Consider the following 13,004-nt stretch of genomic DNA (forward strand, 5'->3'; position numbering starts at 1 on the left):
ATTGCAGGAGATGAGGGTTACGCACTTGTGCTCTTTTTACTAGCTTACTGGTAGATCTAATGCAAAATTCCTCACTTTAAAATGTTCAGTCTAATAACTATCAACACAACAAGCATAAAGTATTTCTACAAATGTTTATGTGGCCTACCCGCAGATGCCTTGCATAAAAAGAGCATTTTAAATCACCTCTATTTGACTGCAGGTGAGATTTCCATCATCCCAGACCCTCTGGAATACAGTGAAAGACGTTAAAGTGTTTGAGGCATTTGAACAATTCAAAAGGAACCACAGAACCACTGAAATGAAAGTAAGCCATTCAGATGCCATTCTGAGCTCCATTTGCCCTGTAAATCTTAAAAAGCTGGCTTGACTATTTTTCTAGTTTACCGCAGATTAGAAATGGCGGTTCGATTAGAAGCAACGCTAGATGTGGGAGGCGGTAGTGAGGGGTGTTGGTTATAGGCCATGTGACAGCAGGGAGCAGTCACAGCTGCCAGCCTCACACTGAGGAGCACAGAAGCTCCCCAGCGTCTGCAGAGATGTGCTGCGTGCTTTAGCACAGACCGAGAACGGAGATACAGAACGATGTGATGAGTCATCCAGAAAGTGCCTTTCTGTGCTGTGTCCTCTGTTAAGGGAGGAAATGAAACGTATTCTCTGCCTTTGGAGGAATTTTTACCAAAAAAAAAAGAAAAAGTTAAATCATTGGCAAATGGTGGTACAAACTTTATATTCATCTAGAATATCCACTTACGTAATACGTGGTTTCATCATAAAAATTCCTCCTCGTCTTCCTGTTTCTCCTAAGATTTTATTCAGAAAAAAAAATTGGGACTATAAAAATACACAAAAATCCTAACCTACCAACAATTCGGATATGAACTCAAGCTCCTTTTCTTCAAGTGTGTGGCTTGGGCAGTGCGTCTCCTTGAGACTGAGTGTTCACGTCTGCAAACTCCAGTTTCACTTACAGCATTTGGTTTCAGAGGACGTCACACAAGCGTTTAAGTGAAAGTGAGATCACATTGACCAATTTTGTGATAAAGGAGTTGTTACTGATATTCATGCCTTTCATAATGGAGAGTATTTGAGATTCTGGAGTAATATTTTTAAAACATCAAAGTCTAAGAAACCTGCTGAGTTTAAGGAGGTATTTTACTTGTTTGAATATTATGTACTTTAAAGCCTGTCTTGGACTCCAGGTTAGGTGCCTGTCATGTTAAACCTCCTGGAGGTCAGTTGGATATATGAAAGTGTATAAAGCACCTGAATAACATAAACAGAACTACAGAATCCTGCAATTTGAGGTTCTCTTTCTGACTCTGTTCGCACTGTCGATCTGAAAAAGCTGGGTTATTTATTTTTGCATTTTATTGCAGATTAGAAGCAACAAACTAGAAGTGGGAGGTCTTAGGGAGGGGTGGTGGTTAAATGCGTTCTGACAGCACTGAGAACTTCAGCTGACAACTTGACACTGAGCAGTACAGAAATTGCTTCAGACTCACACCTTAACATTTGGTGGAGATGAAAAAGGATTAGGGCATCAAAATATTTCCAAAGATACCCCCAATCCATCATGACTTTACTGGATCTTGACCCAGAGGTATTCTGATGGGGGTAGGGCAGTGGGTTAAGACAGGCTTTTCCATTTTTCTGTTTCATGTGGAACCAAGTTGGCGACAAATAGAAACTGACAATGTGCTTACAGATCATAGAAAAGAGAACATTGTGACCAATGGACAAAGGCCAGTCATACCAAATTTGGATGAGGAAGTTGGGAGCCTGGGAGAATGCTCTGAAATTTGTCATGAGAGAGCACGCACATTCCTGTAGGCTTCCTAAGCAGCAAATGCTCACTGCACGTGGGGGCTTGTTGGTAATGTTACCATTTGTTTTGTTTTTCCCATTTTGGGGAGAAGGGACTTTTCTTTTAAAAATTTTTTACAAAAAAGCATGGTAACTTGCGTCTAAGTATAATGCAGTGAGATGCTAAAGAGAGGATCGATACCCCACATTCCCACCTAACTGGTGTCTGTTCTGTTCAGTAGAACTGTGCAGATGGTGGAAATGCTTTGTAATCTGTGTTCCCTATGTAGTAGCCATCAGCCACATGGAGCAGCTGAGCATTTCAAATGTGGCTAGTGTGAGCAAGGAACCAATTTTTATTTAATGTTACTTGATTTCAATTTAAATTATGTGGCCAAAAAATGGCTTGTGGTTATAGTATTGGTCAATACAAGCCATCTTGTAATATTTTAATGTCAAAATAGTTCAAACAAATGTACAGAGTGTACAATCCAGAAAATATGTAAGGAAGACTTGTTTGTGTAGACTTAATGTAAAGAACTCTTAAAAATCTAAGAGGTTCTTCATTTTAGCTGAATATATGGAAAATGGCGTCAAAAGCTGTGAAAGTCATTCTGCGCTCATTCTGATGCCTGCTGTGAAAATGAGTAACAATGTCAGGGCAACAGAGGAATCACTGGGGCATTAATTGTTGATCTTCACTCAAGACTCATCAGAGGATTTAGAATGAATCTTTTTTTTTTCCTTAAGATAAAGGTGGTGCAGAAAAGCTTTTAGAGAGGTGACTCAGGAAATATTTATTTTAATAATAAAACCTATTATACAGGCAGTATAGATGATTTTAGAACTTCTTTCAGCGACAAAAGTATAGGTTCATGTTCCCATTAGTCCTCACAGAATAAAATATTGCAGAAAAATTGTTTAATTGTCTTAAAGAATGACTTTTTAATGAACAGACTATAAGAAAACTGTTACATCTAATGCATTATTTATAATTTACTCATGATAAATATATAAATACATTTACTAAATGTAAAAATAGTCATTTATTATTTTATTATAATTCATTCATTAATATTAAAATATCACAGTCATGATCAAAATCTGAAGGTGGCATCAAAGTGAACGCTTTTAAGACAAATAAAACACACTGTATATGTAATGAAACTTTTAATAATATATGTATGCATCAATAGTAAGGCAGGAGTGGATATAACTAATACTTATGCAACATGAATTTCTAGAGTGATGGAAAGGCAATTTTTATTCAGAATATGTTCTTACCCTGTCTATCTGTTCATTTTCAAAATCAGCTTATCATATAATTAACAAGTGGACCCACCTGCAGTTATACACATGAGACTGATACAGTTTAGATATTACATGTTCAACTAGGGTAAAATTTCTTCTTTGATGGTAACTACATTGTATCAGCATAATTCAGCTGATTGAGTTTATTTTGATTCTCTGTCAGTTTGGAATAATATCAAAATATATTCTTTGTGTCTCTTAAAAATATATAAAGAAGTAAGAGCATGCAATTACAAAAATAACTTCTAAAAGTAGAATGAGAAGACATTGCTTATATTAATATCTGATATTTGATTATCTTATATAATGGATATGGTAAAAGATATTAAATAACATTAAGGAGGAAAAAAGGTCTATGTTTAATCTTCATTTATGAAAAGAGAATATGTTTTAAAAATCTAAAAATATTTATGAAACTGGAGTTTTAATTGACAGTACAGAGAGTTAAGGACTTCCTCCTTTGTGGTGGTATGTAGAGGTAGGTCGCACATTTACCGTAAAATACAGTCCTGTCCTCCAAAGGCACAGAGAAGTTTCACTCCCTGAAGTACCCATTCCCTTTTTAAATACTGAGTTCTTTAAAGAACATCTTACCATATTTCCAAAGTGTGTGATCTCTACTCATCATCCTCCCTTTAGTTTGTTTAGGCAAAATCATTGCTAAAAGGGGAAATAATATTTTCTATTCTAAATATTATCAACTTAAGATAATGAAATACCTTAACACAGACAAAATGTCTATCATTTATTGAAGCGTGAAATCATATATAAAGAGCAGTTGTTTTCTTAGCTTTCTCCACTGCAGCTCCAGGAGGAGGGGGTTCTCTGCCAGGGGTAAGTTCTCTATGAATTCAGTGAGATGGAAGGAAGACAAGGGCAAGAGGCTGGGAATGGAGGGGTTTGTTCTCACAGCTCCTCTCTCCTCTCTCTCAGCTCCACCTGCCAAGCTTTCTCACCCTACTTGGGCTCAGCCGCATGGGGCAGAACTCTGTGGGTGGTTCCTGGTGACTGGCGGGTGCCTGGCCAATTACATACCATGAACAGAGGGAAGAGAAACTGGGTGCTTACCCTGCCCCCCCAACCCTGGAGAGGCAATTTGGGACTGACGGGCTGCTCTGCTGTTGGTAAACATCCCATAAATATGCAGACATGTTCTTATTATATATACAGTGGTCCAGGTTGGAATACTGGTCAGAAAGTTCCATTTTCCCCACACCCACAAAGAAATTTCTTTAGACTTATTCTGAGTCCTCTTCTATTAAGCACTGAATGATACTGTAACATGGAATGTAAATGGATCCTTAGTAGGACTGGATGGAAATGTAAAAGCATCTATTGTTAGTAAATGAGCAGTAATTGATTGCCTACGCAGTCCACTGCATTTTGGCAGAGGCTCTGGGTGTGTCAACAAAGAAAACACGGTGGCACCCCACCAAGGTTTGGGAATGTAGCAGATGCCACAGACATATAAATGATCAAATATTATCTTAGTTGGTATAAAATCAATGCCATAGAAAAAGTAAGGTCAAAATAGTGTGTCTACATGTTAATATGGAGTAAGTAATGATTAATTCCATTTGGAGTAAATAATAATCAATTGCTATTGGAAACAGAACATCTAATTTGAATATTAAGATTTCTATAATTTTGAGACAGAATAAGGGAAGAAGAGCATCTCAGGCTGAGAAATCTTGGATTTCTTACACAGTCGTGAAGTTTAGTAGAAAATGGAAAACCTGGGGTGTGCAGTACATGGGAATCTATGGTAGAAGATGAGTTTGAAAGGTAGATTGAAGTTCCAGTTGAGAGGTGTTTATATAAATTGTAGGTAATACAGTGTAATAAAGTTTTTTCTTCTCCCACCAGTAGAGAATCAGTAATTTATACTGCTTTAAATATTAATTATTTATTTTGTTAGAAAAAATTGGTTGGAGAAACAAGAATATGCAGGCAGGGAGTCTGTTAATAGGCTTTGGAAGACAACATGATTCAGCACCAGTGTGGTTGAAATCAAGATGTATTCAAATGACACGACACATTTAGAGATTTGAGGAAACAAACAAAAGTCCTGAGTAATTGGGAATACATGATGCCCTCAACATCAGCAATAGCAAAAAAAATAAATGGCAATAATTAAGCAGAAATTCTATGAAAAATGAACAAATTCGATTTCCTTTGCATCTTTTAAACTATAACATGCATGATGTGAGTTAAAAATCTAGATAACTTTTGCTCTAATATAGTCATTCTTTTTCTGTTTTTTTTTTAAGGTATATTGAAGTATTATTGATAAAAAGCTCCATATATTTAATGTATACATATTTTAACTTCTATTTCTGAAAAACAGTTGAGGAGAAAACTGACTCTACTTGCTTTAAATTTTAACCCCATCTCCAGATAATGGTAATCTAATTAAAAACTCAGTTCTGATCATTTCAACATTTTGTTGTATTATACTAGAAAACTAAATATAAGATGTTTACTTTTTTTGAGGTAGATGAATATGAAGATGAAATCTATTAAAAATTGCGATTGTTTTTGTATTACATATTGTGTCTAAATAAAGTGTATTAATTTATTTTAAAATCCTGCTACTCCTGTTTGTATGGATAATGTTTTACATTACTTTCATCCTAGATATTCCATTGTTGTTTGAATAGGAAAAAAGATCCATTTAAATGGATGATTCCAACCAAGGAAATTTTAAAATAAATGATGTAGTTTATGCAGTTTAGCAGTTTTATGCTGTTTTTCACTCCCAACTTTGATAATTTGTTCCTTCTTTGTCTACCTTGTTTTTTTGATTAAAATTCTGCTTTTCTTCCTTTTACTATCTGCATAACATTTAAAATGATATCCTCCAGGGTGTAAGTTAAATGATCTTAAAATATCATTGTTCTTTACTTTCAGGTGCCAAAAGTCTAGAAAAGCAGTCTGCTACAGTAGTCTGTCTCCTATGGTGAGTGTTATGTCTTTCATGATCCTTGTGGGGGATATTTTCCATTGGTCAATGGCAAATTAGAAGAGCAATTTCCATTATTTTAATGGGCTCTGTGGTGTGATTGCATTCATATTGAGCAAAAATTTACCCTCTGTGATGAGGGAGTACTTTAGGGAAAGAAGTTGGAATTGATATATTTAATTTTCCTCTTGCAATCAAATAAGCACATTTAAAAAATTTTTAGAAGCTTGGTTAATCAAATGATAAATGAAATTTATGAATTGAAAGTACAGATGCTTTTATTTTTCAATTATATGAACTGCTCACTCTCAGTGTCAAAGAACTTGTTTCACATTAATACAATGGAAAACAGGAAAGAAGAAGTCTGTTATAGAGAAAGAGACAGATATAGACCAGATTAAACTACAGTGCTCCATATTTTATAGTCTTGACAACACACTTGTTTTTTTAGGCCCTAGGTCATTCTCCTAGGAACGAACATCTTCCATCTAACTTTTGGAAGAAATAAAAGATGCCAGCTAAAAATAATTATTACTTACAGAATGAACAAAATCTGGTGCAGTAATCAGAGTGAAATATATAACTTGATATTTTCAATATATTGCTTTGCTATACAAATTATTTAGTCATTAGTAATTTATATATAATATGGTTACCTTACTTTGCTAGTGTACTAAATTTGATAACTAATCTCAGTAAGTAAGAGCTTAGTTTCTTTAGACTCTTAAACTGTGTCTGGATAGGATGTTTGATCTTTTTCTGTTTAGTCCCCACCCCCACGGGACAGCCATTCAGGCTTCTCCCCTGGGAATTTATATGTTTACTAGAAATCCTTCTGCGCAGCCCTTAAACTACGGTTCCCCCCACACCGACAGTTATTTAGGACTGAAAATCTCTGCTGAGCTTGTAAGCCACTTCTTTCTTGGCTTCTTTGCCTCTTTCATTCTACAGCTTAAAATCCTCCAATGTCTCAAGTGAAAAACTGGTGTGGATGGTCAGGCTCTCTTCAGTCCTCTTACTCTTGCTCCAAAATTTTGATCTCTAAACTTATGGTGGCCTTGTAGGTATGAACTTTACATTTTGTCTGGTCAGATGTCTGACATAATTAATAAATGCTTCTCCCTTCCCTGGATGTTAATGAGTACCCTCTGACTGGCTTCCCAGCCTCGAGCTCAGAGAAATTTGGATTTTGAACAATGTCTTGCGCCATGTGGATCTCATTTCAATGAACTGTCCAGAATTTTCTCCCAGAAAATTGCCACACAAAGTCATTGTTTTCTCAGATGTTATTCATTTACTATAACAGACTGTTTTTTTTTTTTTTATCTCTAACTTTGGTAGTTTCTCTTGTCACAACATTGATACACTAAAAGTTTCTCCATCATAGCCATGATCCCTCACGTTTTGACTTGAGCAACTGGTTTTATAGTTGGTACCATTTACTAAGATGTGACATAATTACGCAGGAGTCCATATGAAGTCAGAAATAAATAATTCTACTTTGGACATGTAAATTTTGAAGTATGTTTTGTTAAGTGGAGATGATCAATGAGAATTCTGAATATATGTCTTCTTCATTCTTTAATAACTGTATCCACTCTATGCCAGACACTATTATTATGGAAATGTACAGTGATAAACATCTTTGACTTAAAGGCATTAGAAAACATAGAAGATATTAAAACATTAAAACAATATTAAAACAACTCCATGTCTTCCACATAAAATATTTCTTTAAATTATATAACATAAAATACAAATATACTATAATATGGAATTTTTGTTATAAATTTTGGTTTTCTTTTGTTATAAATTTTGGTTTTCTTACTATTAGTCATGAATATTTCTTTATTAAATGTTGGTTTATGGTTCATAGAACTGTTTCTGTTTCTCTGAAATATATTGAATAATATGTTCTTAGGTTCAATTTCCAATAACTATTTAAAAGCCATTTTGAGAAATTTCCATGAAAAACTGTTGCTCTAACAATTGAGGCTGGAATGTATTCTGATTGTTCAATTGTACGTCTCCAGTGTGCTCTGTCCTGCTAAGCACAAAGTATGACTCTGCAATGACACCTAATGAAATGTATTTACCTTTAGCATATGTTTATTTTCTTCCTTGACATTAGTTATGAAGTTTATATTTCCTACATGTTAGGAAGTGAATCAATTGGTTTTCACATGCTTTTATTTTTTATCATGTAATTATATACACACTATAATACTCTTAAGTTGGAGTGGATCAGAGAGTTAAAGGGAAGAATTCCAAGGACTGAATGCTTATTTGCCTACATTACCTCCTATAAAATTTCCAACGACTCTGTAAGGGATTAACTGCTTTCATATGTGTATATTTGTGAAAAATTAAGTGGTTAAAATGTTGGCAATTGTAGCTCTGGGGGGAAGCATGCTACCAGACCAGGGCAAATAAACCTGTGAAACCAGTGGAACTGAAGTCACTCAAGGGAAAAGATAAAGTGGGAGAGACCCATCCATTTGCTCACCGGAAGCCTGTCTCCGTGTGCCGTGCTAGCCACCGCCCTCCTGCCTGTTCCTCCCCCAGCCAGGAGCACTTGCCTGTCCCCCCGCCCCTTCCGGGAGCGGCTCCGCAGGCGGAGCCCCGGTGACAGACAGGCACCAGACCAATTAGGCAACAGAGGGGAGGAGCGGACAGCTTCTCTTCACCCCCTGTAAACACTTATGGACATAGAAATGGACTAAGGCCAGGCAAGAGATTCTGAAAATATTGCAATTTTTACGAATTTAGTAAGCGGTATTTAAGATTTTATAAGAAAAAAGAACTGCATGTGGATCCTCAGACATGGTATGGCAAGTAAGGATGAACAGAATCAGGGTCTAACTGCCATTTACATAACATTACAAGTAAATGAAAATTATGTATGTATATTATATTTGGTTTTCTTAGAGAAAATTGTATTAAGGATTTTGTTATCTTAGTTTCATGAAGTACTCCTAAAGGTTAGAAAAGAGATACTTTAAAGATATACTATAGTTTTTGAATATCTCAAAAATCCATTGTTTTCCACTCATATTTCCAACATTTCCTTAATTTTAGAATAATAGTTGCCTTATTAGTCTTTTTTTCTTATTGATTCCTTTTAATTCATGACTCATGCTACACCAGCTGTTATAATACAGTTATATATGGCCACATAAATTAGCTACTTATAATAAATATGCAATATGTATATTTATATGTACATATAAGCACACACACACACACGTGCATGCACACACACACAATCCCTGACCACTAGAAGGTGTAGAACAGTGGTTGTCAAAAATTAAATTGCCATGAGAACCTCCTAGAGGGATTGTTGAAGTACAGATTGATGGACCTCACCTCCAGTTTCTGATTCAATACACCTGAAGTGGTCTCTGAGAATTTTCACTTCTAGAAGGTTCTCAGGCAATGCTGCTGTTTTGGGAACTACACTCAGAAAACCAATGCTCTGGAATAAAAGTATCAAAATATATTTCCTTTAAAAATTCATTATTTTAAACCTGTCAAACATTCAGTTTTCCTTTGGCTAGCTTTTTATGTCGAAGCAGTTAGCTAGAATCTGTTCCTAAGTGTTCTGCTATCATTTATAACACTTCACTTGTGGTGAAATAAGTCACTTTAAAATAGAAACAACAGAATGATGAGACTTCTTAAAAATGGGAAATATTTACTTTGATGTTTTAACCCTCTTACACATGACAAAATGTATATTATTAATAAGATTTATTTCCTTCTAACTTTGTTAGAAATAAAGACAAGAATGGCAAAAATGCACACCTTATTTGAAGCACAATTGATTTTTCCTTCTTAAAATAATTTATTCATTCAAGAATCTGAGTTTGGATGAAATATTCTGTTTCTCGTTTAGAAGTCAAGATACTATAAACACCTGAGGTTTATTAAGAATTCATTGACTGAAAGACAAATGTGTGTACTTTCCTTTAGATCTATCACTAAATACATGGCCAATTTACCAAATAGGGTTGGCTCTGAATTTATTAGACATTATGTATAGGAAAATAAACAACAACTTAGAATTAAAATTTATTTGAACATTTTGTATCCATGTGATTTCAACCTATTTCAGTGAAAGAGTTATTAAAAAAATACGTCATAAAATGTTAAGATACAGGATAGATTGGGTTTATCTATTTGCCCCTCTTCTGAAAAAAGCTTGCTCTCGCCGCGATACAGGTTATCATTACAAGAAGAAAAAATGATAAAAACAAGAACATAAAAAAATGAGCAAAGCTTATGAACAATGTAAGCCAAAGAAGAAATGTAAATAAATAGTCAATAAAACTGTAAAAGGACACATTCTCACACTAATTATTTGAGAAAGAAATAAAACAATGAAATAACTTTGCATGTGAAGTATAGCAGGAGAGAATTTTCCGACCTTTCAAATAGTCAATGATTAAAAATGAATATTAAAGATATCTAGCTCTGATTGACACAGGAGAAATTTAAAAACATTTTTAAAGGATAATTTGGCAATATTTATTAAAGTTATATGTTAAATGTCTTTGCATCATTTTATTCTTACTTTGTACTTTTGGAAATCAGTCTTATAGCAGTGTAAGCACCAGTGGAATCAATACTGGCACATAGATATTCATGACAGGTTAATTTGTAAAGGGAAAAATAAAAAAAAAAAGAGAAACTAGGAACAACCTCAATGCCCATCAAATTGGCAAAATTGAATATATTATGATATGATCAATAGGTATGAAGCAGCTATTCAAGATAGCTATATATATGACATACCTATCACATATGTAATTACATACATAGAGATATAGATGTATACATAAATGCACATGTTTAAATAAGTCAAGAGAAAGGGAAAAAGAGAGAGAATAAAAGATTGTTAATTATATGGTTAGGATATTATTGGGCCTCTTGTGTGTATCTCTGAGACTCCAATAATGTGAAATTTTATGGACTTTTTATTCAAAAGATCATTTTTTTACAAGAAATATTCTATTTTCATCTTTCTCCTATTAGCACATTCATGGATTATTCATTTTAATAATCATTTTATTAATCCCATGCTCTCTTTTATGGAAAATATTTCTACTTCCTTCTTTTTTTTTATAGCATCCTGATCTTGCCTCATGGATATCAAAACAAGCTATTCTATTGCTTCATCCTGATCTGCCTCTATGTTTTTGGATTTCTTAAAATGTCTAGCACTTCCTGTTTCTCCCTTCATATTTACAAATCAGAGCATACCAAATTGATTTTGACAGCTGCAGAAGTTTAGTCTCTCTAGCTGCCCATCGGTGGGCAGTGTCCTCAGGGAGATCTGGAGAAGAGGTCAGGCTTGCCAACACGTGGCTTCAGCAGAAAGTAGGCAGGAACTCTGGAACCCTGTGCAGCTATAGACGTAAAAGAGCATTTCCCTGGGAATTATGAAATACAGTGTATTTACTGTTGATCAGAGTTGCGTTACTTTGCCTTCCTCTTCTCTCTCCCATCTATTTTGGAAGGCTATATTGCCATCAACTTGAAAATTAGACCCCTGATGAATTAACACGGGTGATTTTTTAATGCCCAGGTCCTGTCTTTATGGTGAATGAACCCTCATTTAATATACCTTTGGTGTTCCCTTATGAAGAATCTTAAGTCTGGGGATTCTTTTGCTGCTTTTGCGTCTTCATTGACATGATCCCACAACCCACTGAAATACCTGAAATTTCTTCAAAGATCTCTCTCACTTAAGGCTCTCCTTCCAATTTCTAGCACTTCCTCAGCTGGGTCTGCTACAGTTATTGCAGACTGGCAGTGCCGCCCCAGCCCCATTCACAAGCACCACCACTTTCTTTTACATTTACATTTCTTTTACATAGATCATACATCTAGGATCTTCATTCTGAAGTGCTCTCCTTTCCTTGTTTTTAATACAATACTCAGTCTAATTCTCATTTTTTCTAGTTCTGAACTTCATTTGCTCCTCTGTTTACAGACTTGCTTTTATATTAATCTAAGTCACGATCTTTCCCTATTGTCCCCTTAACCATGATTCAGACGTTTTCTATAGTTTCCCATGAAAAATGCTGCTCATTGCCTTTGGCCACAAAATTTTAGTCCCACACATATGTGTCTGATGTTATGTCAAGCTAATTGCTGTCCTGCAAGCTGGAACTCTTCAGTGGTGTTGATTGTACCACTCTGGGGAGGCCTATCCTATATAAATATAATTTATTAGTCTGTTAAGCACCATTCTGAGACATGATAATTTGCAAAAATAGCATATCCATGGGCACTTCATCTTAGTGGCAAGGTTGGGAAATACAATTTTTACACTATTTTCATTAGTGCTCACTTCACTTAGCAAATCCTCAAGGCATGATTTGACTTTTATTGGTTTTTAGTTGCCAGTATACAATTATAAACTCTGGTGCAATGTTGGAAGACATTCCTAATCCTACCTGGAAGTCAAGAGTCACCGAGCATTTCAATTTCATGGAGAAGAGGCTCAGAAGAGCTGCTGGTGGGGAGATGGTATCACAGGAAACTCACAAAGATAGAATAGTTACTGACAGATTCTGCTGCTTCTAAAGGACAGCAGGGTCTTGGAAAGGGAAATTTTGCTAAGGGAATTGGTAGAATTCCTTTTATTTGATTTGTGAAGTGAAGGAAATATCCCTACCAAGAAACTGGTCATATAAATGGGAAAAAGAACTGAACAGACTAGAGAGCTGCAAGCTACTCAGTTTATTGTGAAGCAAACCGAACTTACTGTATTCATGTACATTCAGAGATAGAATTAACTGTGTTTTTCTATGATTTGTATCCTGCAGCTTGAAATCTGTGCCACTTTTTTTTTCTTAAGTTATAATCAAATTAAACAGCAATTGTCAATGACTGCACTGGGTTGGACCTCAGTATGTTC

General features: G+C 35.1%; 1 long non-coding RNA gene across 1 annotated transcript in view; it reads left to right on the forward strand.

Moving 5' to 3' along the window:
* Positions 1-286: 286 nt before the first annotated feature.
* LOC130681315 (uncharacterized) overlaps positions 287-13,004 on the forward strand; it is a 167,300-nt gene continuing 154,582 nt past the window's right edge. The window contains exons 1-2 of the long non-coding RNA XR_008994364.1: positions 287-307; positions 6,028-6,076. This is a non-coding gene — a long non-coding RNA (uncharacterized LOC130681315). The remainder of the gene's footprint in view (positions 308-6,027; positions 6,077-13,004) is intronic.

Source organism: Manis pentadactyla, chromosome 16 (genome assembly GCF_030020395.1).
Source record: "Manis pentadactyla isolate mManPen7 chromosome 16, mManPen7.hap1, whole genome shotgun sequence".
NCBI classification, from domain to species: domain Eukaryota; kingdom Metazoa; phylum Chordata; class Mammalia; order Pholidota; family Manidae; genus Manis; species Manis pentadactyla.